The 27,721-nt window shown below is 48.0% G+C and overlaps 1 protein-coding gene and 1 pseudogene across 1 annotated transcript in view; both read right to left on the bottom strand.

Annotated features, from left to right (window-relative positions):
• Nucleotides 1–27,721, bottom strand: part of GLIS1 (GLIS family zinc finger 1) — a 222,646-nt gene that overhangs the window by 110,240 nt on the left and 84,685 nt on the right. The window lies entirely within an intron of this gene.
• On the bottom strand, nt 8,989–15,609 carry LOC119871974 (annotated as a pseudogene).

The raw sequence follows: 27,721 nt of genomic DNA, 5'->3' as shown, positions 1-27,721 counted from the left end.
AGAAGAATGTTCATCATATGTTTGCTATTAGCAGCCTGAACCAACTAAGACAACGGCCTTGTCCTCAAACACACCTCAGGAGCTTTGCATTTTCTGGCCTCTTTTCTTCCAGGTTCATACAGCAGTTTCTGGTCACCATTCAAGTCTCAACATGAAGATCCCACCTCATCCAGGAAGCCCTCCCTGATGTGCTGGGAGCCTCATGGGTCATGCTGTCCTGTTTGTCCATCTTTATGACACTCAACGAGTGTTAACAGCATCTTGTTTCTTTGCTCATGTCTTTGATCTTCTGCTCTCTGAGGGCACAGACTTGGTCTATTTCGATCACCTTCCAGGTCAGAAAACACAGCCTGGCTAACAATAGCAATTTACAAATACCTGTCACATGCACAAATCCCAAAAGGCCCAGCTTAAGTGGCGCCTCCCAGTAAAACCCGTCTGGATACCCTTGTTCAGCTCGCTCAGAGGTACAGACCCCCTCTCTCCCACAGGTGTCCGAGGGCGGGGCTTGTGGCTGATTCATCTCCACATCCAGCACCCCACACAGGGACTGGCTTGTGTATTCAGGGACTGAATTCAGCTTTCCCACCTATGATATGTGTACAAGGGCTTTGTAAACTGTAGAGTGCTATGTGCAAGTGCATATGGGCATGCACACACACACGCACACACACACACACATTTTCCAGGCCCTGCCGGTCACAGGGCCTTACCATACATCTGCTAAACTGAATTCTGGGCAGTATCTGCCAGTGCCCTAACTCCGGGTCCCACGACCACAGCCACGCGTTGGAACTGTGCAGCCACTCCCACAATTGGCATGAATCTGGAACAATTACCTGAGCGGCCTGGGAGGCAGAGGTTAAGAAAACCCCAGCGCTGAGAGCTCTGCAGGCCTGGGTGGGGGAGGCGCGAAGAGCTGCCCGCACATGTGAGCAGCAGATGGTCAGCCTGGCCGATCGGGAGGGTTCTATTTCAGTGACAATTCATTTTCAGTAATTATCCCTCTCTCCTTTAAAGTCACCTAAGGCAGCCCTCGTGGGCACAGCGGACCTCTTCCCTGGGCGAACTTTCAAGTTATTTGCACTTTTGGAGATGCGTAGAATTAAAAGCAGATGTGCCAAATTGAGCCTCCTGCTTGCCGCTCCATCTCTGATTTTTTTTTCCCTGCCGGCCCACTGTAAATGTTTTTAAAATGGGACCCCGGTACTAGACATGTCAAACAGCTGAATTCAAGGTAGAGGAGGCTGCCAGCAGGGAAGACGGATGAAATTTAAAATCCCTTTCGACAGATTAACTAGAGACACTTTGAAGCCATAAATCATGCAGACAGTCTAGAAGAAGCTAATAATGGATTTCGGTTTTGTTCGTATTTATTATCTTGAAGAGATAGCAGAATGCAGGGCCAATGCGCCTGGCTGGGAAATCCACTGGGGACTTCCCAAGGCTGACTGTCAACCAGAGGAGAGGTGGGACAGGAAGGGAGGAGGGACATAAGGACTGGCATTAATTATGTACCTGCTGTGTGCCAGGCACTGGGCTTGCTATGAGTTTTATTTCAGCCACAATGCCAGTCACGTGAGGAGCATAATACTGTCCCCATGTTATGTAAGAGGACCCTAAGATGCTCCAAGAGAACTTGTTCCAAGCCATACAGCCTGGCCTCCCTGACTCTAAAGCTCTGCTCTTTCCACCCAACAGGATATAGGAAAAGAAACAGCCTGACGTGAGAGCACAGAAAATCTTAGAGAGGGAGAGAGAGAGAGAGGCAGACCACAAGGGCATGAGCTCCAGGCACCCTGAAGGTCCCACTCCTCAAGACACCTGTGTCCTTGCCCACCACTGGTCCTTTCGGCCTTCCCATGCTCTCTACTTGGGGTGCTGTCAGTGGTCCTTTCCTGAGCTCACCATCATGCCAGGACTTGGCCTTGGTTGGTCTCTGCCCTCACGAGCATACCCTGAATTAGAGCATTTTTGTGTCTGCCTTATTGATCCCCAGAGGTCTTGCCTCAAACAGATATGACCCTATCCATCCCTGCATCTTCCCACAGACACACAGGAGATGATCTATGCTGTTTTAACTGAATTCCCCAATGCCCCAGCACCTGAACACCAGGATCACATCCACCAAGGGAGGAGGATGACGAAGGAAGGAAGCTAGTATATTAGAGCACCTCACTGATTCTTTCAACACAGTTTTGATGCCCACTCTCTACCAGCAGCAGGGATAGAACCAAGAACCAGACATAGTGCTGACACAGGGCTTAGGCAGATCTTAAGTACCAGCTACTTTATATATTAATTTAACTAGCAGGAGAGATAATTACCCTCCACCTACCAAACAAGGAACCTGAAGCTCAGAAGGTGAAGTAACTCAGCCACAATCAAGCAGGTGCACCCAGGCCACCTCTGCCACAGGCCCTCCCTGCACTTTCAGAGCCCCGCCTCCCTCGCCAGCACAGCCAGCCCAAGTGCACTCTACTATGTGCTGAGTATCAGCGGCTAGTCGTACAAAATGCAGAGACAGGTTAGACGTAACGACCACAGGCTCAAATACAGGAACAGGAAACAACACCCCCGAGAGGCCAGAAGGGGTGACCACCAGCGAGGGCTCCCAGGGCGAAGGACGAGTCCTAACTCTCCCTGTTCATACTACTCTATAACTCCTCATCCACGGCAGTGGGCTCCAAACTCTGGCACAGGAGAATCACTCCAGGGATTTGAACAATATATCTGGATTCTGCCTTTGATAAATCAGATCAGAATCTCCGGGGATATGGGCTGGGAAGATGCACTTCTCTGAGCATCCCAGAGAACCCTGCTACAGACAGTCTGGTGCCAGCCTACCTTGCATCTGGCCACCACCGATCCTCAGGAGTAGAGAGTCTCACCTCTCTGGCCTGGCACAGTCAAGGCCCTTGAAACTGCTTGGCTCCAAACCACATCTCTGGTCTGATCTGCCAAGACTGCATGCACATACACTCAACGCACCCCCGCAGAGTCAGAGTGCAGGCCCGACAGCACTTTGCCATTCCCTGTTAGACCTGTACGTGTATGCCTACCCCACCCCCTGCTTCATGCTCTTCCCTCTCCTGAAATGCCCTTCTACCCACTTCAACATGGCCAACTCATTCCTACTTATCTTTCAAGGCCCAGCTCAAATGTTTCCTCCCTGAAGCCCTCCTAGATCTCCCCATGAATAAGCCACCCAAGACCCCCTGAAGTTAGTGCCTGAGGTTCTCTCTCTAGTTCTCCCTCTAGCCTCTCTTCCTGGTCCAGAGCCTGGCTCAGAATGGTGCTCTGGAAACAAATGAGTCATGAGATGGTCTTGGAGAGCAGAACCCCCTAAAGGTAAGAGAAGGAGAAACATCCCTGTGCATCTTGTTGCACTCTCCCTGCCACGCTGCAGACATGCTGGCCCCATCCCACACTGGCAGCTTGTTCCTCTTTCTGGGCCTTTGGACTCGTTGTTTCCTCCACCTGATGGGCACTGCCCTAGACAGGTCATGGATGGCTGCCTCTTGTCACTCAGATCTCACTTTCTCTGAGAGGCCTTCTCCACCCTCCCTAGACCCAATCTCTCACTATCCCCTCACCTGCTTCCATTTTCTTCCTAGCTCATGCTATTACCTATATATCCTCTATGTGCTCACTGTCTGTGCCACTGGAATGCAAGCTCCATGAGGGCAAGGAGTCTCCCTGACTACATCATCAAGGACTACAACAAGTGAACTCTAGAAAGCCCGGAGAGCCTTCTTGTTCTTTCCTGCATACACACACAGCCTTGAGAAAGCCATCACAGACCATGCAATATGTGACCTTGGGTTTTCCCTTCTGAGATATATCCGCAGCTAACTAACTGTACATGTTGATTTATGATGAATTTTTGGAGGAAAACCTTTAAGAATTAAAAATACTTCCATAAACTCATCTCTCAGACTGCTTAGATTTTGATAGGTTCATTTTTTTCATTACACCTATGTGTATGAACATGTCTGTGCATAGAGACGTATACATGTACAAATACATATACAAATATTTAGCATCTTACTACATGCTGACATTTGTTTAGTATTTGTACACAAATCATGAGCATTTCCCTCTTGCCATGAGGGGTCCCTCAAAAACTCCCTTCTTGGGGGCACCTGGGTGGCTCAGTGGTTGAGCATCTGCCTTCGGCTCCGGGCGTGATCCCTGGGCCCTGGGATCAAGTCCTGCATTGGGCTCTCTGCAGGAAGCCTGCTTCTTGCTCTGCCTATGTCTCTGCCTCTCTCTGTGTGTCTCCAATGAATAAATAAAATATTTAAACAACTACAACAACAAATCCCTTCTGGATGGCTGCATAGTATTCCATTATGGGATTCATTATAATGTAGTTAGCTATTCCCTATTGTTAGACATTTAGGTTGTTCCTGGTTTTTTACTGTCATAAATAATGCTGTGATGAGTATTATTTGCTGAACATAAATCACTGTCTGCATCTCTGAATGCTTCCTCAGGATAACTTCCAAAAGGAGGAATTCCTGAGTCAACGAGACTGAATATTTTCCAGGTTTGTGGAACATACTGTCAGGCTGCCCTCCAGAAAGACGGTCCCAGTTCATACTCACACCAGTTGACTGCTGAGGTGGCCGCCTTCATTGCATATTGCAGCGAGAAGGAACAGGATTTCCTTTGTGTTTGCTAATTTGTGACACCAAAATGATTATTCTGTTTTTATTTGGGGTTTAATGCCAAGGTGGGGAATGCTAACTGCATTTCTTCTTTTGTCGATAGCCTGTTCCTGTTCTTTCTCCATTTTTCTTATCATTTTGGAGTGGCTTTTTTTTTCAGATTTTATTTATTTATTCATAGACAGAGAGAGAGAGAGAGAGAGAGAGAGAGAGAGAGAGAGAGCGGCAGAGGGAGAAGCAGGTTCCATGCAGGGAGCCCGACATGGGACTCGATCCTGTGATCTCCAGGATCACACCTCGGGCTGCAGGCAACGCCAAACCGCTGCGCCACTGGGGCTGCCCTTGGGGTGGCTTTATTATGTATTGAAGACATCAGGCTTGCTCTCTGTAGCAAATGCTTTACTCGCTTTGTTGATTGCCTTTTATTGTTTATAAATTTTTACATGTGAAAGTGCTCTAAATTTTCACGCGGTCCAATGTAACAGTCCCTGGTTGAGATCATTTCCAGGGGCTTTATGTAAAGCTAGTCCTTTTCCAACCAGACATAAGATAAATATTTCCCTATAATACCTTCTAATTTTTTTGTGTGGCTTCATTTTTCACACTTAACTCCTTAATCCATCTGGAATGTATTTTGCGGGATAATGTAGGTGAGGATTTAACTTTATTTTTTTCCCCAAATAGTTAACCAATTGTCCCCATCTGTGTTATTTTTTTTTTTCAAGACCTTATGGCAGAGTTTCTACCACCTCCCTTAGTAGCACCATAGTGTAATAATAATCACAAATATCACATGCATGTACTTACACTTTACAAAACATTATTCATTCATCATTCATTCATCACATTTTTGTTGAGTGCCTGCTATGCACTGGGGACTATTCTCAGTGCTAGGAATACAGGAGTGAATAATATGGGTAACAACCTCTGCTCTTACAGAGCACATCTTCTAAAGGGGGATGTAAGATAAGTAAAATGAAAACTTAACTTATATGGAATATTAGTCATAAGGAGAAAAATAAAACAGGAGGAGGTATCTGAGGGGAAAATGTACTTCTATATAGGATGTTCAGGGAAGGCCTCATTAAGAAGTGTCACTTGGCTAAAGACCTGAAGCAGGTGAGGCACTGAGCCTCAGGATGTTAGGGCTTGAGAGGAGGAGGACATTCCAGGCAGAGGAAACAGCCAGTGCCAAGGCCCTGAGGCAGCAGGAAACCTAACATGCTCCAGAATCAGCAGCAAACCAGTGTGGCTGGAGAGGAGTAAGCCTGAGAGCACAAAGGAGGAGCCAGAGACCAGAGTAATAAGAGAGGTGTATAGAAGGGTGTATATGTGTGTGGATATCACATTGGACCTCACAGGGCTTTATACAGATCTCGTTTTACCTCCACATCTGGATAAGATGATTTGTTTGGGTAAGTTTTAAGCAAAAAAAGCAGCATTACTAATGTTTTTAACACAGGGTTTTTCAACTCCAGCACTACTGACATTACGAGCTGGATAATTCTTTGTCCTGGGGGGCTGTCTCTACATTGCAGGATGTTTAACAGCATCCTTAGTAGCATGCATGCACCCATATGCACACACAACCAGTCGTGACAATTAAGAATGTCTTCAGACGCTGCCAAGTGTTCTCTACAGAACAAAATGGCTCTGGTTCAGAACCACTGCTTTAATAAGATCTCTCAGGCCACCGTGTTGACGGGGCAAGACGGAGACAGAGAACCAGCTAAGGGGCCCCCGCAATCCATCAGTGAGATGACATTGGCTGCCGCCAAAGCAGTGGGAAGGGGCTGGATTGTGGTTATGTGGTGACCGTAGAGGCATCAGAATCTACTGACAGAGCACCTATGGAGAATGCAAGAAAAAGAAGAGTCCATTTTATATCCTCAAGACCTATGAAGATGGAGTTGCCATTTACGGGGACAGGAAACACAGAAGGACCCAGTTTCGGGGAGACCATCAGGAAGTCTGTCTTGGTCTTTTCTGACATGCAAATGCTGAAGAGCAACTGGACTGACAGGTCTGGAGTTCAGGGGGGCAGATCAGGGCCAGGGACATACTTTGGACCAAGAGCAGATCGATGGTATTTGAAATGCAGTGATATAGATGAGACCACCAAGAGGGTGAGTATAAACAGCAAAGAAAGCAGTCCAAGGACTAAGCGTAGGCACACCAGTTTTAGAGGTCGGAGGGCTGACGGGGTTGGCCAGAGGCACAGAAGGAAAACCAGTCTCAGCAGCATCCCGATGCTGAGAGAAAGAACTGTTTCAAGGAGCAGAGAGTGATCTATCATGTCCAAAGCTGCTCAGAGGACAACTAAAGTAAGGACTAAGAATTGTCACCTAGATTTGGCCACATGGAAGCCACCAGAAACCTGAACCAGAGCTGCTGGGGGAGTGTAAAGCGCTGGTTGGAGATTACTCACAAAGTAACGAGAGGAGAGAAACTTGAGATGCTGAGAGCAGGCAGCTCTCCCAGCTTGCTAAAATGCATCCCCAGACTTCTCCTATGCTCCTTTGACATCTTCCCCACTGCCCCTTACTGTGGTCACTGCGGCAGGGCCTCAGGCAGTGGTGGTTTGCAGTGCCTCCTATAAAACAAGCGTGTGCAATGCAACCTCACACACCCAACCCTACCTAACATGGGAAGGGGTTAAGGCTCCAGAGCATCCTTGGCCAGTGGGTACAGGTACCCAGGAATCAATACTTCCTCCTTGACAGTGCTCTGAGATGCATGTGGGAGGGGCTCTCGATAAGCTATCCCTCCACCTCTGCCCTGTTTCACCTCCCATCTCTCATTTGGGGTCCCTGGAATCACTCCCAAGGAAACTACCTATACTAGAGCATGAAAATCTCTACCTGCAGGGAAAACCAGGCTCAGACAGGTGGGAAGGAAAAGAGAAGCAGACTGGAGGTAGATACATAGTCAGGACAGGATTGTGATTTGTTTTTTAAAAGATGTCAGAAACAATAGCAGGCTTGTATGGTGATGGCAACAAGCCGGGAGGGAGGCAAAAACTGATACAGGGCAAAAGAGAAGAATCACCAGAGCGATGGTGTTCTTGAGAAAGTGAGAAGAGGGTCCACAGTCAAAACTGGGCCACAAAACAACTCTCAATAAATTTCAAAAGACTTAAATGAATAGAACATGTCCTCTGACCACAATGTAAGAGAGAATGAGAAATCTCATATATTTAGAAATTAAGAAACATGTCCCATAACCACACATGACTCAAAGATACAATGGGAACTACAAAATATTTTGAACTGGTTGATAATGAAACGTCTACATATCAAAACTTCTGAGATGCTGCTAAAGCAGTACTTAAGAAAATATTAGTTTTTTATTTTTTTTGTTTCCATTTCATTTTTTGTTTCCACTGCAATATATTTATTACTAATATAAAAAATGTTAGAAAGAAAAAAAATTCATTCTCAGTTCTCTAACGGCTCTCATCCTTCCCTCTTGCCCACACAACTCCTGACCCATTTCCTCAGGGCCAGTGCAAAACCGAACCTGTTCACTGCTGTTTTTACAGAAAACAACCAGTGCCAGGGAGGTAGGGAAGAAGGTTAGACGAGGGTGACAGTACCGTCCAGGTTCCACCCAAAGGTAGGCCAGGTGGAGATTCACAGAATTCAGATGAAAGGGCTGGTGGCCTCACAATGACGTACTCTAACTAAAGTGGGCTGGAGAGGAGATAGGATAGGCCGTAAGAGGCTTTAGAGGACATCTCATGGGCTTGTGTCAAACCCCAAAAAACCGACACCAGGAGAATGGGGAGACCAGGGAGGCAGTCTTGCAGAAAGTTTCACAATTCTCCCATGTTGGGAGGTGTGGAAAGTCTAGAGGGCATCAAGAGCCTCACTCATTTTGGCAGAAAAACTTACTCTAGTGTTGGGAAGTCATAATGATGCCACGGACACTGAGAAAGGCTACGTACGAGGGGATGCACAGTTTCACAAAGCACAGTGATCACAGACCAGAGTGGTGGGGATCATGCTACTGATGCAGGATCTACAAAACCCAAAAGCAGGGAGAATGGCCTTTCAGGGAGTAACTCTGCACCAGTCATCCATACTTGACCCCAGGTCAACCTGGTGAGTTTCACAGAGCAACTGGGCAACTTTGGGGGTAGGGTTTGTCACATAAAAAGGACTTAAAACAAGCAGCTAGAAGAAGGGAATGGTAGGAAACTGCTCCAGGGCTCTTAGGAATCGAGGGCAGTGCTGAGGGCTGGGTGGACAGACGCACAAGAAATAGCACCAAAGAGGTTTCCTGTTCAGCAGTCAATCAGCGAAGGGGAAGAGGATCCAGGAGGCAGTTGAAGAGAGCAAAGGTGGGGTCCTGAAGGCGAGTCTCTGGAGGCTGGATCGGAAGAAAGCCCACACGCTGGGCACCAGTGATGAAACAAAACTCTGGACCCCAAATGGGGGAGGTGAGAGATGAGGGTGGGTGTCACTGACTGAGGGTGGTGGGTGGAACAGCCTCACAGTAGCTGTCACAGGGCCACAGGGAAATATATGGCCGCTAGGTCAGAGGGCTCCTTCCAGCCTGGATGGGAAGGCACAGTCTCACAGAGGAGGTCCATTGGCACCTGGGTGGTAGAAGGCACAGAGGTCCTCATATCGACAGTGGCCCTTTTTGGCAAAGTGTCGGCAGACAGGGCGGTTTGATTTGTCTTCCATAACTTGGGGGCCATCCTTGGGCGGGCAGGTATTTTTGATAAGAGACCAACTTTTGAGCCTTTGGGGATTTCTCTACTCTATGTGAAAGCCTCCTCTGGAAGGACCCCCATGGCCTGGTCCAGGAAAAGGAGGTTCAGTATTGGCCCCCCACCAGCCACGACCATATGGGCCGCACCTGGGGCCCAGGCCTCCCCGGATTGGGCCTCTACCCCTGGGAGGAGGTGGGAGGCTCAGCAGTGGTGGAATCATTGGTCCCCTTGATCCCGGAGGACCTCTGTGAAGAGAGTCTGCATTCTTTTCTGTCTGGCTCCTTTCGCTCAACACCGTGTTTGTGAGATTCATCCAGGTTGCATGTCCTCCACCTTCATTCATTTTCATTGCAGTGTAGTATCTCATTGCATGCACACACAGCAACTTATTTATCCATTTGTCCACGGATGGTGGACATGTGGGTGGATTCCAGTTTGGGGCTGACTTGGAATCACCAGGCTTTCCATTGGCCATGGCGGGAGGGCCCAGAAGGCTGGGTGGTCATAGTTGCCATTCAAAACATCCCAGGTGATTCCAGAGGTAATCCAATCCCTCTCTTTAACTGTTGGCCAATCGTAATGATCCTCCGCACCCCCTGCCTCAGAGTAGTTTAGAGAAGGCTGCACTTCCACCTTCCTTGGGTGCAAGTCTGGTCACAAATTGTTATCCTAAATCATTGCAATCTGCGATCTCTGTAGGGTCCCCTCTCCCTTGCTGTTCTGCGGCTGCGCGCATGAGCTTTTTATGCTACCCACCCCCCACGCCCCCCGCCTTCTTCAGAAAGGTTACAGGATAGAAGTTGAGGGATCAAGAAATATTAGTTTTTTAATGTCTTCAAAGCATTTATTAGAAAAGAAGTATTGAAATTTTAATGAGTTAAATAAATAGCCATTTCAAGATGTTAAAAAACGAAATAAAGCAAAAAGAAATTACAAAGATACAGGCAGAAACCAATAATATAGAAAATATACACACATGTGCACACACAATAGAGATCAATAAATTAAAGTTGGTTCTTTGAAAAGATGAGTAAGATCGACAACTGACAAGACAGATCACAAGAGAAAAACAGCATGAATAAAAAACTAGTATCAAGGATGAAAGGTGAGTCCATACTCGATGTTACAGGCAATATAAAGATGTTTAGAGAATATTATGAATATGTTTATGCCTATAATTTTGACATGCAGTCAAAATGGACAAATTCCCAGGAACATATAATTTACCAAAGTTGAGGGAAGTAGAAACCTGAATCATTCTACAGGCATTTAAGTAATTGAAAAAATGATCTAAAAATCTTCTTACAAAGATGGAGCACTTGGATGGCTTAGCTGGTTAAAATCTTCCCATAAAGAAAATTCCAGGTCCAGATGGCTTTTCCAGTGATTTCTACCCAACACTCAAGGAAGAAATAATTCTAATCTCTCATTCTTCCAGAAACTAGAAGAGAAAATAATCCACAATTCACTAGCTAAGAAAACCACTGCTATTGAATTTCAAAAATGACAGTATGAGGAAGGACAATTACAAGTCAATTTCATTCATGAGCAACAATGGGAAAACTCTAACTAAAATATTAGCAAATTTAATCCAGTAGTAGGTAAATGGAAAAAAAAAAAAACCATAATTACCAGATTGAGTATATCCAAGGAACTCAAAATTGGTTTAACATTAAGAAGTCATTTAATGTTATTCACCACATCAGATTTAAAAACAAAAATAATGTAAGCATCTCAATAATTGCAGAAAATCATTTGATAACATTCAATACCCACCCATGATTTAAAAAGAAAACTTCCAGTCAATCAGGAACAGAAAGGAGCTTTCTTCATATGATAAGGAGTATTTACGAAAAGCCACCAGTTAGTGGTAAAACATTGAAAGCTTTCCCTCTGATGCTGGAAGCAGACGAGGATATTCTTCCTCTTTTCCATCCTCCACCTTCCACTCCTACAATAGTCTATATTCTATTTTATATAATAATGTTAAATGTTATAGTAAGGAGGTCCTAGCCAGAATGGAAAGGCGAGAAAAAGAAATGCAAAGATGTAGAATGCAGGCATGCAGCTGACATCCACACCCAGGCTTTTCTGATTCTAGCCCACACAGTGTTCCCACCTCTCACTGCAACTTGAGTTTTACCTGTTTTTTGTTTTTATTTTGTTTTTGTTTTTGCTTTATCAGCCTTTAATCCTGCCTCTACTTCCTCACTCAGTCATTCAGCAAGCAGCTCGCTGGGCCGTCTGTGAACCCACTCACAACCTACCACTGTTCTCTACCTGTGATTTGTTCTAGACCCCCCTGTCTAGACTCCCCTGAATTCTGGGGACTGGAGCCACTGTTGTACTCCTCTGCAGGCTTCACTGTCCTGACCTCTGCTTCTTTAGTGCCTCGTGGGCAAGACCAGTTCTGCTTCACCTGTGCCCCTAACACTGCACCTGCAGCAGGACCCAGCCAGTGCTTGCCAAGCAATGAAGAAGTGGACTGTGACAGTAGTCGCAGAGTTCCATTTCCTAGGCAGGGCCTTCCTACTTCACCCACACCCATCAGTTTCTGCCATCTTTGAGATCATTCCTGCTGCTATTCACTGAGCAGATGCCCAGCACTAGCCCTACCCTGGGCCCACACTGGGTGGCTGTTGGGATACACAGGGGCACATTGAGATTCACCCCCTCCCCAGCAGGCTGACAGTAGCCACGTGGGATGGAGGGAACAAGAAGGTGTCTGACCCAGCCTATAAGGTCAGGAGAGGCTTCCAGGAGGAGGAGGCTTCTAAACTGAGCAACAGACAATGAGCGGGTATTAGTGTTTGAAGGAGGGTCAGAGAGGATGTCTGGGACTGGGGAGCTACAAGTGGGTCCCTGAAGATAAAGTGTCAACGAGGAATGAGGGGGGTCACTGAGACCAGAGGGGTCACTCCTGTAACATATGAAACTGTAGACTATCCCTCCCAGAAAAATATATGAATATGTGCACAAGATTGCACCCATACTTTGAAACCCAGGTACTAAGAATCTGGACTGTATCCCAAGGGTGGTAAAATCAAACTGTTCCAGACTTAGGGATGAATAGTACAACTGAGTTTCACTTGTTCACTTTTGTCTATGATGTTGGCTAGGATCCAAAATACCCCCCGCTCCCCGCAAGGCTGAGACTGACCTCCCAGCTGGAAGAGATGCTCTACTTCCAGTTTGCAAGGGTCCTGCAAGCCTTGGCTCACAGCACAGGGCAGAGCGTGTCCAACAGAGGCCTGCCAGTGACTCCATCAAGGGGAGGGAAATGTCACTATCTGCCCCGTGAGCACCACCACCACTACCAAAATTGCTGAGCACTTACCATGTGCCAAGCAGTGACGGGTAGGCATATGCCAACAGGCAGGGGAGAGGATATTCCTAAAACAGGACATGTGTGAGCAGAGGATGTGGGCGTGAAATAGCTTCGTGTTTCGGGAGGCCTGGCTGGAGGATCTGATGTCAGGACACGGACCGGACATGCCCGGGAGACGCTGGCCCCTGTGGGCCAGATCCTAGAGCTTGGCTGCTATCCTGAGGGCAGGAGACAGCCAGGTTCCAATGTGGGCTTAGAGAGATCACTATGTCTGGGTGTGAAGAGGGATCCCACACGATGGAGGTAACTGCCGTTCAATGTTCAAGGCAGTGCATGTGGAGGGGGTAGGAGGAGGCCAGGAAAGGTGTCTCTAGGCAAAGAGGTTTCTCTGTGTCTCTTCATCTTGATAAATAATAACTATAGGCCTGCTTGGTGCCATACACCAAAAATCGGAAGGCAAGGGTGCCTGCCTCCTCATTACCATCACAGCAACTCCACTGGGCGTTGGCTGTAGGAAGGAAAAATTGAGCAAAACAGATATTGGCCTAAAAGGACAAGCTTCCTCCAGGTCAGCTTAGGCCCAGCTGGTCAGAAGTCCCGGTCCCTCCCTCAGCTGACAGATGAGGCCAAGACCCGGACAGGGTTAACCAGAGGCCATCACGGCAGCACCGCAGAGCACAGAAGTGGCCAAGCCAGTCCTGAACATGATCCAGGCTTCCCCCTCTCCCCAATCTGCCTGCCTCCCACCCCCAGGAGGGCCACTGAGGCGGCACAGAGCAACAGCGAGGCTCCGGGGGTCTGGGAGCAGCGTGTCCTCTGTCCGTGTCCTCGCTGCACTCCCTGTGTGCTGCTGGCCAGCTCCTCTCCCTGTCACTTCAGGCCAGGTGGCTGTCAGGAAGCCCCTTTCCCGCCCTAAAAGTTCATTTACCCAGAAGCCAAAGGAGGGATGAGCAGAAGGAGCCAACCAGCACACAACCAGCAGTGACCCTGGAAGGGAGTGGTTAGGGAGGTCACTGGAGGAGGAAGTGGGGCCTGACCAGATGACTGGAAACCAGGCAGCAGAACCAGTGGAAAGAGGGCCACCAGGGTCCTGGGGCCTGGAATTGCTCAGTCACACGAAGGGGGCAGGGAGTGGAGGGCAGAGGGAGCAAGTTGGACCAGATGCTTCCAAGGCCCTGCAGCTTCATCCTGACAGCCCAAGCCTCAATATCAGGATCTGCCTCGGAACCACGTAGCTTGGAACAGATCCTCACGCTCTCGGAGCCTCGGCGGCCTCGTCTGTGAACTAGGTGGAGCACCACCACCCTCCTGGGCCGCTCTGGAGATGGAAGCACACCAGGAGACAGACACACAGCAGCCGTGTGACAACGGCCACACTCTCCAGAACTTCAGCAAGCCAGCCCGGCAAGGCTGGGGTGAGGTGGCTGGCGGCCCCGTCAGGCCCCGGGGAGACCTCTCAGGCCCACAGCCGGCTTCCCCGCTGCAGTCAGAGCTTTCCTTGGCCTTCCCCTCTCCCCCCGTCCCTCAGGGTGGCAGCTCTGAGAGGCCCTGTCCATCTCCTCAGGGCTGGCAGGAGGCGCCCCATAAATCAATCAATAAATTCCAAGCAGATGCGCACAAGTTGTTTGGGTTGGAACCTGGCCTTTCTCTGCGGTTGCCGCGAAACCAGACTCTCTCAGGTGATTCAGGGTTTGACAGGGCCGGGCCTAGATCCACCAGAGGGTGACGATAATATTTTCTTTCCTGTCTTACCTCGGAGACAGGGTGGGGTCTTTTTTTCCAGCCCTCTCTCCTGGGCCCGGGGCAGACCCACGTTTACTCAGCGCGTATTTATAGGCCCGTGGGCTTGGGGAAGCCAGGAGGGAGGCCGGCCAGCTCCCCGCGGGCTTCCTGCCCCAGGACTCCGTCTTCCTCCCAGCCCTCCAGGAGAGGAAACCCGCAGCGCAGGGACCTGGCTGAAGGCGGGCTCTCCTGCCGACCCACCGACCGACCGACCGTCTGGGTGCTCTGGGTGCTCACCCAGCTCTGACGTTTCACGGAGCCTCAGTGTGTTTACTTCTGTTCTGTTTTGTAAACAGGGATAACAACACGTAACAGATCATCATGAGACGAGATCTAAGATCAAATACTGCGCATGAATAGCTTACCCAGGGCCCGGCACAGTTTAGGGATTTGGGAAGTTGTCACCAGTGGTATTACCAGTATGGTGAGCGCTCAGCCAAGGGACACAGCAGCCCTGTGACGAGGTCACAGCATAGTCAGAGTTCAGCTGGCTAGCTCCACGGAGACTGGACTGACTGGTCCCTCCCTCAGCACAGGGGGGCACCAGGGCAGCCAGCAAGGAGCAGCAGAGGAAAGGAAAGGACACCACCACGAGTGCGCCTGGGTGCTGGGCCACCCCACGCAGCAGGGATAGGACAGCCGAAGTCAGAGGCCGGTTCCTGGGCAGCCGGGCTTCGGGCAGGGTGAACACCAACTCATCCTTCCAAGATCCCGGACTTCCTTTATGAAGAACGCCCAGAAAGAAGGAAAAATACCTGAGTTTGCATCCAGCACCAGTTAATGACTCAACTACTTTTTGTTGTAACCAAACGGGAGGAGTATAAAATTGAGGCCACGAGTCTGGTTTAAAAACAGGCCAGTTACTCCACACCTTTCTTGGCAAAAATCCTGACCTGCCCCTCCCTGAGTGTCAGCTTTTCATGGGACGCAGGGTTTCCAAGGTCCCCAGTACTATGCCCTTCTGTGGGCCCTGGATCTGAAGCTTCCTGTCTGCGGGGGCGGGGGGGGGGGGGACCTCTAACCACCACAGCCAGGTACTAAGCAAGTACTGTGCGTAGGTACCATGCTGACCCCTGAGACTATCCAGCTCCTCACCGCAGCCCCATGACGTCGGGAGCACCACCCCTGTGCCCACTTTACAGAGGAGGAAACTTATCGTGCAAAAAAGTTAAATAGCTGGCCCAAAGCCATCAAAGATGGAAAGGCAGGATTTAAAACCCAGGCAGTATGAGGCACTCTGCTGCCCCTACCCCTACCCTGTTCCCCTAAACACACACACACACACACGCACACACGTCCAGGGCTATGCTGAGGCAGCTCTCAGAGTCTAGGCTCAGCTGACATTCATGGCAAGACTATGACCTCATTATCTTTGAGCCTCGGTATTCTCATCTATAAAAAGGGAATAAAACACCTATCTCAGAGGGTTATTCTACAGCTTAAACAATACCAGATGACACACAGTTTCAGAGGTCAACCTGATACAGCCCCCCTTCCCTTAGAAGTTAATGGGACAGCCAAGAACAGAGAATTATACCAAGATGTAGACAGCACAGGTCTCAGCCTGTCCCTTGAGGTCCCCACGGGCCTCTGCCAACCTCTCACCATGACCTGCTCTTACAGTACAGCTCTATCCAACATCCTCCAGAGCAATCTGGCTCTGCTGCCTCTGGGCCTATGATCTCTGAATCACTCTGCCCATAAGGTCCTCCCTCACTCCTTTCCTTGGCAAACTCCTACTCATCCTTCAGGACTGGGTTCAGCAGCCACCTCTTCCAGGAAGCCTCTTCTGACTACCACAAGCTAGGCTGGCACCTTTTCTGGCTCTGGCTGCTCCTAACTTCTCTCCATCCTGCTCACTCTGGGTTGACACAGCCAGTGCATACTCTTTTCTACTAGACTCTGGACTTTTCCAGGGGTAATGCTGTGTCTATTCACCTGGGGTTCCTGGCAAAGGCACTGGCCCAGAATGGGTGTTTGGGAGACATGTCTGGCATGAATGAGTCAGGAACTCAATGAATGGATGAGGCAGGGGCGGGAAGCCAGACACCTGCCTGAAGCCATGGCTCTATGCACCCCACCCCCCACTATAATATTGTCTCTGTGCCCTGAAAGCATTTTGTTCATCCACTTCCCTCACCCACCCCTCCTTTAGGGCACCCACACCTTCTCTGGGCTGGGCTCAGGGAGTATGGAGATGAGTCAGAGGGGCTCCGCAGAGACTGTAAACCACAGGTCAAATAGCCCCATGGAGTTCCCCCCACCAAGCACCAGTGCTGGAAAGGAAAGGGCTGTGATGTCCCAATGGCCACCTGCTCAGCACCACGGTGTGGCCAGGCCAGGCAGGCCAGGCTGCCAGAGGGGACTCTGCAAAGAGATAAAAGCTTGCGAAAGAAGAATACACAGGGAGGGAAGGGAAAAGAGGAGAGGGGAAAAAATTAAAAAAAGAAAAAAAAAAAAAGGGTTCTTTTGGTATTTGTTTTCAAAGCCGCTGACGAAAACCAGATTTGAAGTTTGGGGGAAAAAAGGGATTTGGGCCTTTCAAATTCCACTCTCCACTAATTGACTGCAGTTTCCTTTGAAAGAGCCCCCAGCTCTTCTGAACAATGAGCAGCCCAGCTGGGACTTGACAACCAGTGGCTTCCAGGCCTCCCGGCTCCAGAGGGTCGCTCTGGCTGTGTGAGCTCTGGACAAACAGATGGATAGACCGGGGGCACTGGAACCCTCAAAGTGAACGCTTGGAGCCAGATCCTGTGCAAAGTGCTTTCCGTGGAAAGAGGTAGGGCCAAGGCTCAGACTCAGGTGTATCTGCCCCTGGTGCCCATCCTTTTGCCATTTTTCTGCCTGCCTCTCAAGGTGCTTGTGGCTTTCAGAGGCCATTGGGAACCAGAGCAGGTTCAAACACAAAATTGCAGGTGTGTGTCCCACAACTGTGTGTGGTCCACCATCCCTGGGGCCAGGTCCCACGCTACCACATGTACTCCTCGGTGCCCCCTCCCTACTCAGCCAAAGTACTCATGGTCCCCATTCTCCTTTGCCCAACAAAGTCAGAAGTGCCTCCAAACCAAACCCTGTTAATCCTCCAGTCTCTTCCCCTGCCTGACCTCAGGGCATCTGGCCAAAGGCTTCTCTCTGGGGCTGTTCAGAAACAAGTATCTCTTCTCCTACTTTTCACTTACAGAAACCTAAACCCAAAGGCCCAAGAATCCCACAATTCAGCTCTCGTGAAATCCAGGGCCTCACCTGAGGACAGATCAGACCATTAACCCCCCTCCTATATGAGGCTCTTCTGGCTCATGTCTCACACAGAGGTCCAAAGGGGAAGAGGGACTTGCCCGAAGACACCTGGTCCACCCTAGGCTAGTAGGGTCTAAACCCAAATCTGGACTGACCCATCCATCTGGACAAAAAGCCCTACTTCCCTTCCTGAGCATCACCTATAAGGATCTATAAGGAGGAAAACTGTAAAGTCCTGGAAATGTCAGCTGTCCCTCCACAAACAAAAAGCACCCTCATCCTTCAACAAAAGCTGGCCTCTTGGTTTTTGTACCCATGCTGGTCCCTAAGCCTGGAAAGTTCCTCCTCTCGGAGAACTCTAACAAAGTTGGCCCTGTGGCCACCTCCTCCAGGGCATGCTCCTGACCCCTCTGGGCTCCTGTGCTTTCCTCTCTGGTGCCCTGCTCTGCACAGTGTAGAGCTACTCTGCCCCCCACAAATAAGCCATCCCAGGGCCTGCAGGAAGAGCCCCAGTACTGCCTGCGGAAGGAGGAAGGGAGGTGGGGGAGCCGGAGGGGCCCTAGCACTCTGAGAAAAAGCTCTGGGTACAGGTCCTGACTCCATCATTTGCCAACTGTGTGACCTTAGGGAACTCACTTCCCCTCTCTGGGCCTTGGGTTCTTCTCCCGAAAACTGTGGGTGACTAACTCTGCCCCGTGCAGCTGTTATGTAGATCAAACAAGACTGAGGATATGGAGGCACTTTGTGAATTATGGAGTTTTAGTTGGTAAGGACAGTGGAGGGGTGATGGTGGTAGTGGGGTGCTGGGGCCAGGCAAGCTCGCAGGCGGATTTCCCTAGCACATCTTCCTGACATGTGGCTACCTCTCAGGCAGGAAGAGCCAGTTTGCCCCTCTGTGCTGGGGAAAAGGAGACGAATTGATGATCCCTGAGCACTTCTTCTGGAATGAGAACTGCCCCAGCCAGTACCGCACTTAGTCCCCCCGCCTGGAGGAGTGCCTACTACCTCTCATGCCAAGGGTGAGGTACTTGACTCAGGTCTCATGCTCAGGGCAGCCCCATCCCAAAGCCTGTCCTTTCCATACTTCCCACCCTAGGCTAATCCCAAAGCTCTCCTTCACAGAGCGTCTCCTCCACCCACAGGCACTGCCAGGTGTCGGCCTCATGGGCTGCTCCTGGTGCCAGGTGGCCAGGGCCGAGACACCTCAGTCACCCAGCAGGTCCAGAGCCCCCTAGGCCATCCCACACCCACCCTGACAAATCCCTTTGGGGAAATGCAAGCAAGCATGCTGCCTTGTTTCTGTTCCCCATTACGAGCAAGGATCAGTGCCTGTCAAATAAGTCAAGACTATGAAGTCTGATGAACAAGGATTGTGATGGCAGGATGCTGTCGCTTGTAAACATCAGCTGCTTGGCAATCTGGGCTCAGGGAGCTGCTTTGCTTTGATGGGAGGACGAGTGGCAGAGCAACTCGACTTAGATTATTCTTGACACTGCAGGCAAGAGGAGGCAGGGTCCTTTGCACAGACTTCCCAGCAACACTGTGAGGGACTTTCAAGTTGCTATATGACATGCAAGACCTTCCATCAATGGGTCCAGCCAACTTCCCCAGCCTGCATGTCTGTAACACCCCGCTGAGACTGTTTACTGTGCTCCATACTCACCGTGCCATTTCACATTTCCAGGCCTCTGCAAAGGCTATTCTACATGCTGATGAAGTTCTAGCCGTCCTATGACACCCAGCTCAAATGCCACCTCCTCCAGGAAGCCTTCTGAGCATTCCACACAGTAATGCACACCTTCCTCCTGCTATAAGGTTTCTCTCTAGCGTCACAGAGCTAAGCTCTGTCTTTTCTCATGTTTTGGCATATGCCATTCCCTCTCCCTGCAGCTATAAATCCAACTCACCTCTCTTGTCTCAGATTTGAGGTCTTCTTCTCCAGGAAGCTCTGCCTGATTTGCCACCAGGCTGCCTCAGATGCTGCCTCATACCTCCCAGCCTCCAGCACTTGCCCCCCTACCCACCCCATACTGTTAACTATCAGTTTGCAAGTTCGTGTCCTATCCCAACCTAGAAGTTCTCTGCCTGTGATGCCCAGCACAGGCCTGGCACACAGTTAAGTCTTCTGTGCTGAAGAAGTTATGTTCAATCGCTATCAAAGAGCCAAGTGGCAGGAGAATCTGAGAATCCTCCACAGACTGTGTCTAAGTCCTTTCTATCCCATCTGAGACTCACCAGAAAACCCAGCTTCTAGTAACTAAATAAATGAAACCACCAAGGGCTGCTATGACCCAAATGCAGAGGGCTTCATATGGAAGGAATCAAGGGCATCAGTTGGGAACAGACACTTTATGATCCAGGCCATAAACCTGATTTACACTCAGGTTTCTTCTTTCCAGGAGCTCTAGAAACCTTTACCTTTGCCCCAGCAAAGCCTTGGGAACAAACCTTCAGAGCCACAGGAGACTGCCCATTATGACTGGGGGATGGGAAGGGGCTCCCAGATGCTCCTGCCCTCTGGTCAACCCTGTGGGTCAAAGTCACCTGAACAAGGTACAAGGGGTGGCGCCTGGGGAGAGCCATACGCTGGAGGCCGAGAGACCCGGGCATAGTACAGGCTCTGCTCTGCACATGGTGTGCATACCAGTGACTGCTGCCAAGCCTCAGTCTCCCCCTCTGTATGGTGCCACAGGAAGGAGTTTAGTGCTGATGCTAAGGATATGGCCCAGCACAGTAGCTTTGGGCTGGAATCTCACCAGCTGTGACCCGGGCCCTGTCCACCTCTGGCATGGGGAAACTGGGTCAGGACGGTGCCTGCCTCCCAGAGTGAGTATGACACCAAGGGGGTTAATGCTCGACACAGAAGTAGACTAGCGCTTGGCACGAGCCCTCTCCACTCTGTTCCTGGGTCTTCTCCTACCACCTTCAGCCATCAAATGCTGACAAGTGGAAACCAGGTCCTTCTAAATCCACTGTCCAAATTCATCCTTCAGATAGGCTGGGAGGTACATGTGGCTTCCCCATTGGCGATGAGAGAAAGGAGGCCTACAGAGGGGCCTTACGTTGCCTGTAATTCAGCCAGCTGGGAGCCTGGCCCTGGACTCCCAATTCCAAGCCCAGCGTTCTTTCCCTGACAAAGGATGCTCTAGACCAATATTGCTGTTTAGAAAAGAAGGAACAAAGCGGAGGGGGGCAGGGGGAATCCATCTTAGAGTCAACTCACGTATATTAAAAGATGTGTCTAAAAGACATCACTTAGGGTCCATCAGTTTGCCTCTGTTTCTTTCTGTTCACCTCACCCCCAGTCACTAGCTCCCACTGTGGTCAGGAGCCGGGACGCCCTTCCCCGCAGAGCGCTGGGCCCCCTCCCTCACCCCACCAGGCCTCTGTCTGGAGGAGGCCACCTCAGAGAGTCCCACCCTACCAGACTCCAGCCTCTCACCCCCCTTTTTTTTAAAATCACCATATATCATACTACCAGACATAATATCATTTTTTTTTCATTAAACACCTATTAACTGAGTACTGTTATGTACCAGAAGCTGTTGTAGACATTTGGGAAATGACAGTGAACAAATCAGATGAAAGTCCTGATCTCCTGGAACTTACATACCAGGAGGAAGACAAACCACAAGTAACCAACATGACACATATATGGGCAATATATTGTATGTTAGAATATGAAAAGTCATTTAAAAAAAATCGAGCAGGGTGATGATGGCATCACATATGCCACAGTCAGGGAGGGTGCGGCATTTTTTTTTAAAGATTTTATTTATTCATGAGAGACACAGAGAGACGAGGGAGAGACGGGGAGGAGGAGAGAGAAAGAGAGAGAGAGGCAGACATAGGCAGAGGGAGAAGCAGGCTCCATGCAGGGAGCCCGATGTGGGACTCGATCCCGGGACTCCAGGATCGCACCCTGGGCCGAAGGCAGGCGCTAAATTGCTGAGCCACCCGGGGATCCCCCGCAGCATTTTTTTTTTTAAGATTGATTGATTGATTGATCATAGACATAGAGAGAGAGAGAGGCAGAGACACAGGCAGAGGGAGAAGCAGGCTCCATGCCAGGAGCCTGACGTGGGACTCGATCCCGGGACTCCAGGATCGCGCCCTGGGCCAAAGGCAGGCGCCAAACCGCTGAGCCACCCAGGGATCCCCCCCTGCGGCATTTTTAATTAGGGTGTTGGGGTGGGCACCATAGAGCAGTGGGGGCAGTTAGCCCAGCAGATGTCAGAAGGAAGAGCATTCAGGCAGAGGGAACAGACAACTCAAGGGCCCTGAGTAGGGCATGTACTTGGCTAGAGTGGAGGAAGTAAGGAGGAGGAAAATAAATAATGCTGCAGTCAGAGGGACCCCAGGCCACTCTTGGCCACTGTGAGGACCCGGGTTCTTGCTCTGAGTGAAATGGGTATCATTTCACAAGAGCAAGTATTACTGGCAAAGAAGTGACAGATTGGATTCATAGTATAAAAGGATTACTCGGGCTGCTATGTTAAGAATAGACTGTCTCGGCAGTTGGTTTGTTGTTTCTCTCCTCCACAAACTGTGACATCCATGAGGACAGCATTTGATCTGAGTTGATCCGCATCATCTCCTCAGTGCTTAGAACAAGGCTTGGCACATATTTGTCAGTAAATGTCTGTGAAATGGCTAAGTAAACAAACAAACATGCACTCCAGCCACAGCAGCCTCTTGGCTATTTCTCACACATGCCAAACATACTCTGGCCCCAGGGCCTTTGCACTTACTGTGTGTTCTGCCTGTAATGCTCTTCCCCAAGATATCTTCACTGTTTATTCCCACACTTCAGATCTTTACTCAAACATCACATGAACACTGAGGCCTTTCCTAGACACGCTATTTAAGAAGGGTATGCCAACTATCCCTCTGGTGCAGTCCTACCTCTCTTTCCTGCTCATTTTTCTGTGGCACTGTTACCAAATGACATACTTTACAGTTTCCTTTCTTACTATATCTCCATCCATTTTTCTCTTTTATTCACTGATTAAATCTCAGTGTCTAGGACAGTTGCTGACATATACCAGGATCCCAGTCAATGCTTGCTGAACGACCGAGTCACTCAGTTGGCCTGGTGTTTGGTTCAACCTCAGGAAGCAGTATGGCAGGGGATGGCTGTGGACTCCCTGTCAAACAGCAAGACGCCCTGCCAATCACAGCTCCGGGTACAGAGGCTAGAGCAGGAGGGGCTTCACCATCCATGCCGGGCTGTTTCATGGTGAGTGATCTCACTCTAATCACACAAACCATTATCATCGCCATTTCACTCAAGAGGAAAACCTGAAGCTCAGAGAAGCGAATTAACTTTCCCAAGATCAGAGAATTGAGGAGGCAGCAGTACTGGGATTGGAACCCAGGTCTATCTGGCTCCTTCTACCTTTTTTTCAATCAAAGGTTACTGACCTGCCAGGCCAGCACTAATCCTGAGCTTGCTCCTGGGGAATGCAGCAGTGAGCATGGGGCTGGAGACTGAGGTGAGGGAGAGCATTTCATAGATGGAATAGCACATGCAAAGGCCTGGAGGCAAGTGGTGTGGTCTGGACAGAGAGCTGTTAGAGGTAGGAGTTAGGTCATGGAAGGCCTTCTTCGTGAGATGCCTTAGGAAGCTGTGAATCAAGACCACACCTGTTTGATAGGCAAAAATTAGTGAGTCTGACAATACCAGGCATAGGAGAAGCTCTGGGTACAGCATCTTTCTTGCTCTGCTCATGGGATGCATACTGGTACATTACTCTGGAAACCAGCCAACCATGACCTTGTAAAAGTGAATTCACATGGCCTTCAGCCCGGGGATTCGGCACCTCGGTGATTCTTAAGAACGGTGGTTATCAAGATAGAATCTGCAGACCACAGAAACTAGCAAACACTACAGTCAGAGTTTGTTTCCTCAGAGATCCAGTTGTTAAACATTTACTAGCACACTACTGGATATAATCCACATAAGCAAAAGGTCTTTGGGCGTCCTCAGTAATTTTTATGAGTATAAAGGGATCCTCAGACCAAAAAATTTAAGAACTACCACCCTAGAGAAACCTTTGCATATGTGCCCCAGAAAATACATGTGTAGAGAGTCTGTGTAGTAGCCCCATGTGTATTGAAAAAAGAAAAAAATACCTGGAAACAATCCAAATATTCACCGACTGGAGTGGATAATACTAACTGCTCTATTCATATGAGGGAATGTTACATAGCAGTGGAAATAAACGAACTCAAGGCACTTGCAGTGACCAGTAACATGATGCTGAATTTCAAAGTGGGTCCCAGGATTCATAACATTAATTACAACTAAACAATATATTGTTTAAGTACACACACATATACACACATACATACACTAAAAAATTTTTTTATAAAAGCTAAAGAAACAGGATGACAAAAAAGACATACAGACGGCCAACAGACACATGAAAGGATGCTCATAATCACTCATCATCAGGGAAATACAAATCACGACTACAATGAGATACTACCTCACACCTGTCAGAATGGCTAAAATCAACAACACAAAAAACAACAGGCGTTGGTGAGGATGTGGAGAAAGGGGAGCCCTCTTGTACTATTGGTCAGAATGCGAACTGGTGCAGCTACCGTGGAAGACAGTATGGAGGTTCCTCACAAAGTTAAAAAGAGAACTACCCTATAAGCCAGTAATCACACTATTGGGTATTTACCCAAAGAATACAAGGACAGTAAGTCAAAGGGATACATGCACCCTGATTTTATAGCAGCATTATTTACAATAGTCAATATATGGAAGCAGCTCAAATGTCCATTGACTGATGAATGGATAAAGAAAGTGTGAGATACACACACTGTGGAATATTCAACCATAAAAAATAATGAAATCTTACCATTTGCGACAACATGAATGGAGCTAGAGAGCATAATGCTTATAAGCGAAGTCAGTTAGAGAAAGACAAGGACCACATGATTTCACTCATATATGGAATTTAAGAAACAAAACAAATAAGCAAAGGAAAAAGGAGGGGGGGGGGAGAGAGAGAGAGAGAGAGGCGCAAATCAAGAAACAGACTCTTAACTATAGAAAACTGATGGTTACCAAAGGGGAGATGGGTGGGGGAATGGGTGAAACAGGTGATGAGGATCAAGGAATGTACTTGTTGTGATGAGTACTGGATGTTGTATATAAATGTCAAATCAGTGTATTGTATAGCTGAAACTAATATAACATTGTGTTAACTGGAATTAAAAACTTAAAAAATAAATAATTAAAAAAATAGAATGACAAAATTATCTCAAGTACATAGGTAGAGATAAAAGAAATAAAATATGTAAGGATTTAAAGAAAGAAAATGGTTATTATCCACTAATGACAATCAGAAATCAAAAAGAATCTAGAAGTAAATGATTATCATTAATAGGTGGATTTGACAAGACACACACAGAGGGTGAATATTTAAAAATCAATTGCGCGTATCTATTGCAACAAACAGAAAAAGGAAGTTTTTTAGATATTTATAACGTCAAAAAACACCAAATACACAGGGATAAATCCAACAGAAGATGGGCAAGACTTCCACATAGAAAATTACAGAACATTAGGAGAGATTTAAATGAATTGAGAGGTATACATATTCATGGATAGAAAAATTCCACACGTGAATTTGGAAATTCCAAATTTATCTTCCCAAATTTACCCAGAGATTTAGGAGCAGTCCAACTCAAAATCCCAGCAGGTCCTTCTTGCAACTTTAAATTTTATATTAAAAATATAAAATTTATATTTTATAAATTCTAAAATTTATATTAAAATGCGAACAGCTAACAAGAGCCAGTGTGATCCTGAAGAAGAACAAAGTAGCAGAACCTCCAGGACTAGACAGCAAGCTTTACTGTAAAACGCAGATTGTGAAATTGGCACAAAGATAAACAAATAAACAATGGAACAGAGTAGAGAATTCAGATATTGACCTACTTGCCTCACTGATTTATGGCAAGGGAGAGTGGAAGAAGGACAGTGTGTTCAATAGAAGCTAGTGGCTCAATCAGATTTATATATGACAAAAATGAAACCTGACCCCTACCACACACCATACACCAAAATCAAATCCAGATGGATTCGAGAGCTAAATGGGAGGTGTACAATGACCAAGCTTCAAGAAAAAAAATACAGGAGACCACTTTTACAGTTTGAGGTAGGCACAGATTTCTTAACTAGGACATAAGATGCACTAACCATAAAGATAAAGATTAATAAAGTAGACTGTTTTAAAAGTTAAGAGTTGCTACTCATCAAAAGTCACCATGAAGAGAAGAAAAGGACAAGCCAGTGTAGGAAAAGATATTTGTGGCACACCTGACTAACAAAGAGCTTAGATCTAGAATAAAGATCTTCTATACATTAAAAAGGCAAATACTTCCCAAAATGTTTGAAGGACGTGGATAGGCACGTCACAAAAGAGAATATTCAAGTGGTCAAAAAAACCCATAGGAAACGGTGCTCGGTATAACTGGTTAACGGGAAAACGCAAACCAAAAACCACAGTAAGATACCACCACACCTCCATCAGAAAGGCTAAAATGTTAAAAACAAGCAGCACGAAGTGTGGCAAGGATGCTGAGCAGCAGGAATTGTGCTGTCCTGCCGGTGGGAGTTTTAAAACAGTGTAGTCCCTGCAGAAAACTGTACAGCATTGCACACTGAAGATGAACATGCCCATTCCTTCATGCACATCCAGCATCAGTGCAAATATACATTCGTCCTACAACACACATGTTTGAATTCATAGTAACATTACTCCTAACAGTCAAAAAAACCAGTCAAAACCTGGAAACAACCCAAGTGGTCACCATCAGTGGAAAAGAGCAATAAACCTATGTGTCAACTGAAAAGAAAAAAAACCCCACAGCTACACAACACTATGACCAGATTTCAGAAACATGATGGTGAGTGAAAGAAGCTAGACACAGATAGCAAGTATATACTGTATGACCCCACCGATATAAAGTCCAAACCAAGCAAAACCAACCTGTGCTGGAAGGCAGACCTGCAGGTACCCTGAAAAAACAGGCAGGGAGCAGAGCCTGAGACGAAATGTGAGCAGGGCTTTGTGGGGTGAAGGGAATATTCTATTTCTTGACCTGAGTACAGATTTCCCAGTTATGTTCACATTGTGATACTCATTAAACTGTACACATAAGGTTTATCTACTTTTCTAAATACAAAATTTACTTAATAAAGAGTGTAATTAAAATAGAACGACAGGGGCACCTGGGTGGCTCAGTGGTTGAGCGTCTGCCTTTGGTTCAGGTCGTTATCCTGGTGTCCTGGAATCGAGTACCACATCAGGCTCCCTGCAGGGAGCCTGCTTCTCCCTCTGCCTGTGTCTCTGCCTCTCTCTGTGTGTGTCTCTCATGAATAAATAAATAAAATCTTTCTAAAAATAAAATAAAATAAAAATAAAAATATAACGACAGGAATGAAATTCAGGTAAGTGATAACCTCCAGACTGGAAGCAGAGAGACCAGATGGGGGATAACACACAGAGAACTGTATTTTCTTGTTTAGTGTTCAAGTGGGGATGGCCGGGGTGGGGGGAGGGGCAGAAAAGAGGGATGGAGATAGGTGGGCATGTTAACGGGGTCCCAAAGAAGACAGGGACACAAACCATGGTGCTTGGTCCAATTCTGAGCATTTAAGATTAAAAACATAAATACATAAAAAGGACCCACCCCCCAGGAAATCATCACTGGAACCAGAACACCACCACTTTCCACATGGGGCCGTGAGGTAAGTTAAGTGGTGTAGTGCCCTATCAAAGGTAGACTAAATAAATAGCAGGACTTTCTTGATTTGTATTCGGCATCTAGAACAAGGCAGATCTCTGATAAATAAGTCCTGGGGGTATAAGGTACAGCATGGTGACCACAGTTAATAATACCGTATTTCATGTTTGCCAGTTGCCGAGAGAGTAGATCTGAAAAGTTCTCACCACAAGA

Source organism: Canis lupus, chromosome 5, assembly GCF_011100685.1.
Source record: "Canis lupus familiaris isolate Mischka breed German Shepherd chromosome 5, alternate assembly UU_Cfam_GSD_1.0, whole genome shotgun sequence".
Classification (NCBI taxonomy): Eukaryota; Metazoa; Chordata; class Mammalia; order Carnivora; family Canidae; genus Canis; species Canis lupus.
The sequence above is the reverse complement of the archived record's forward strand: the minus strand, read 5'-3'. Positions and strand labels throughout refer to the sequence as shown.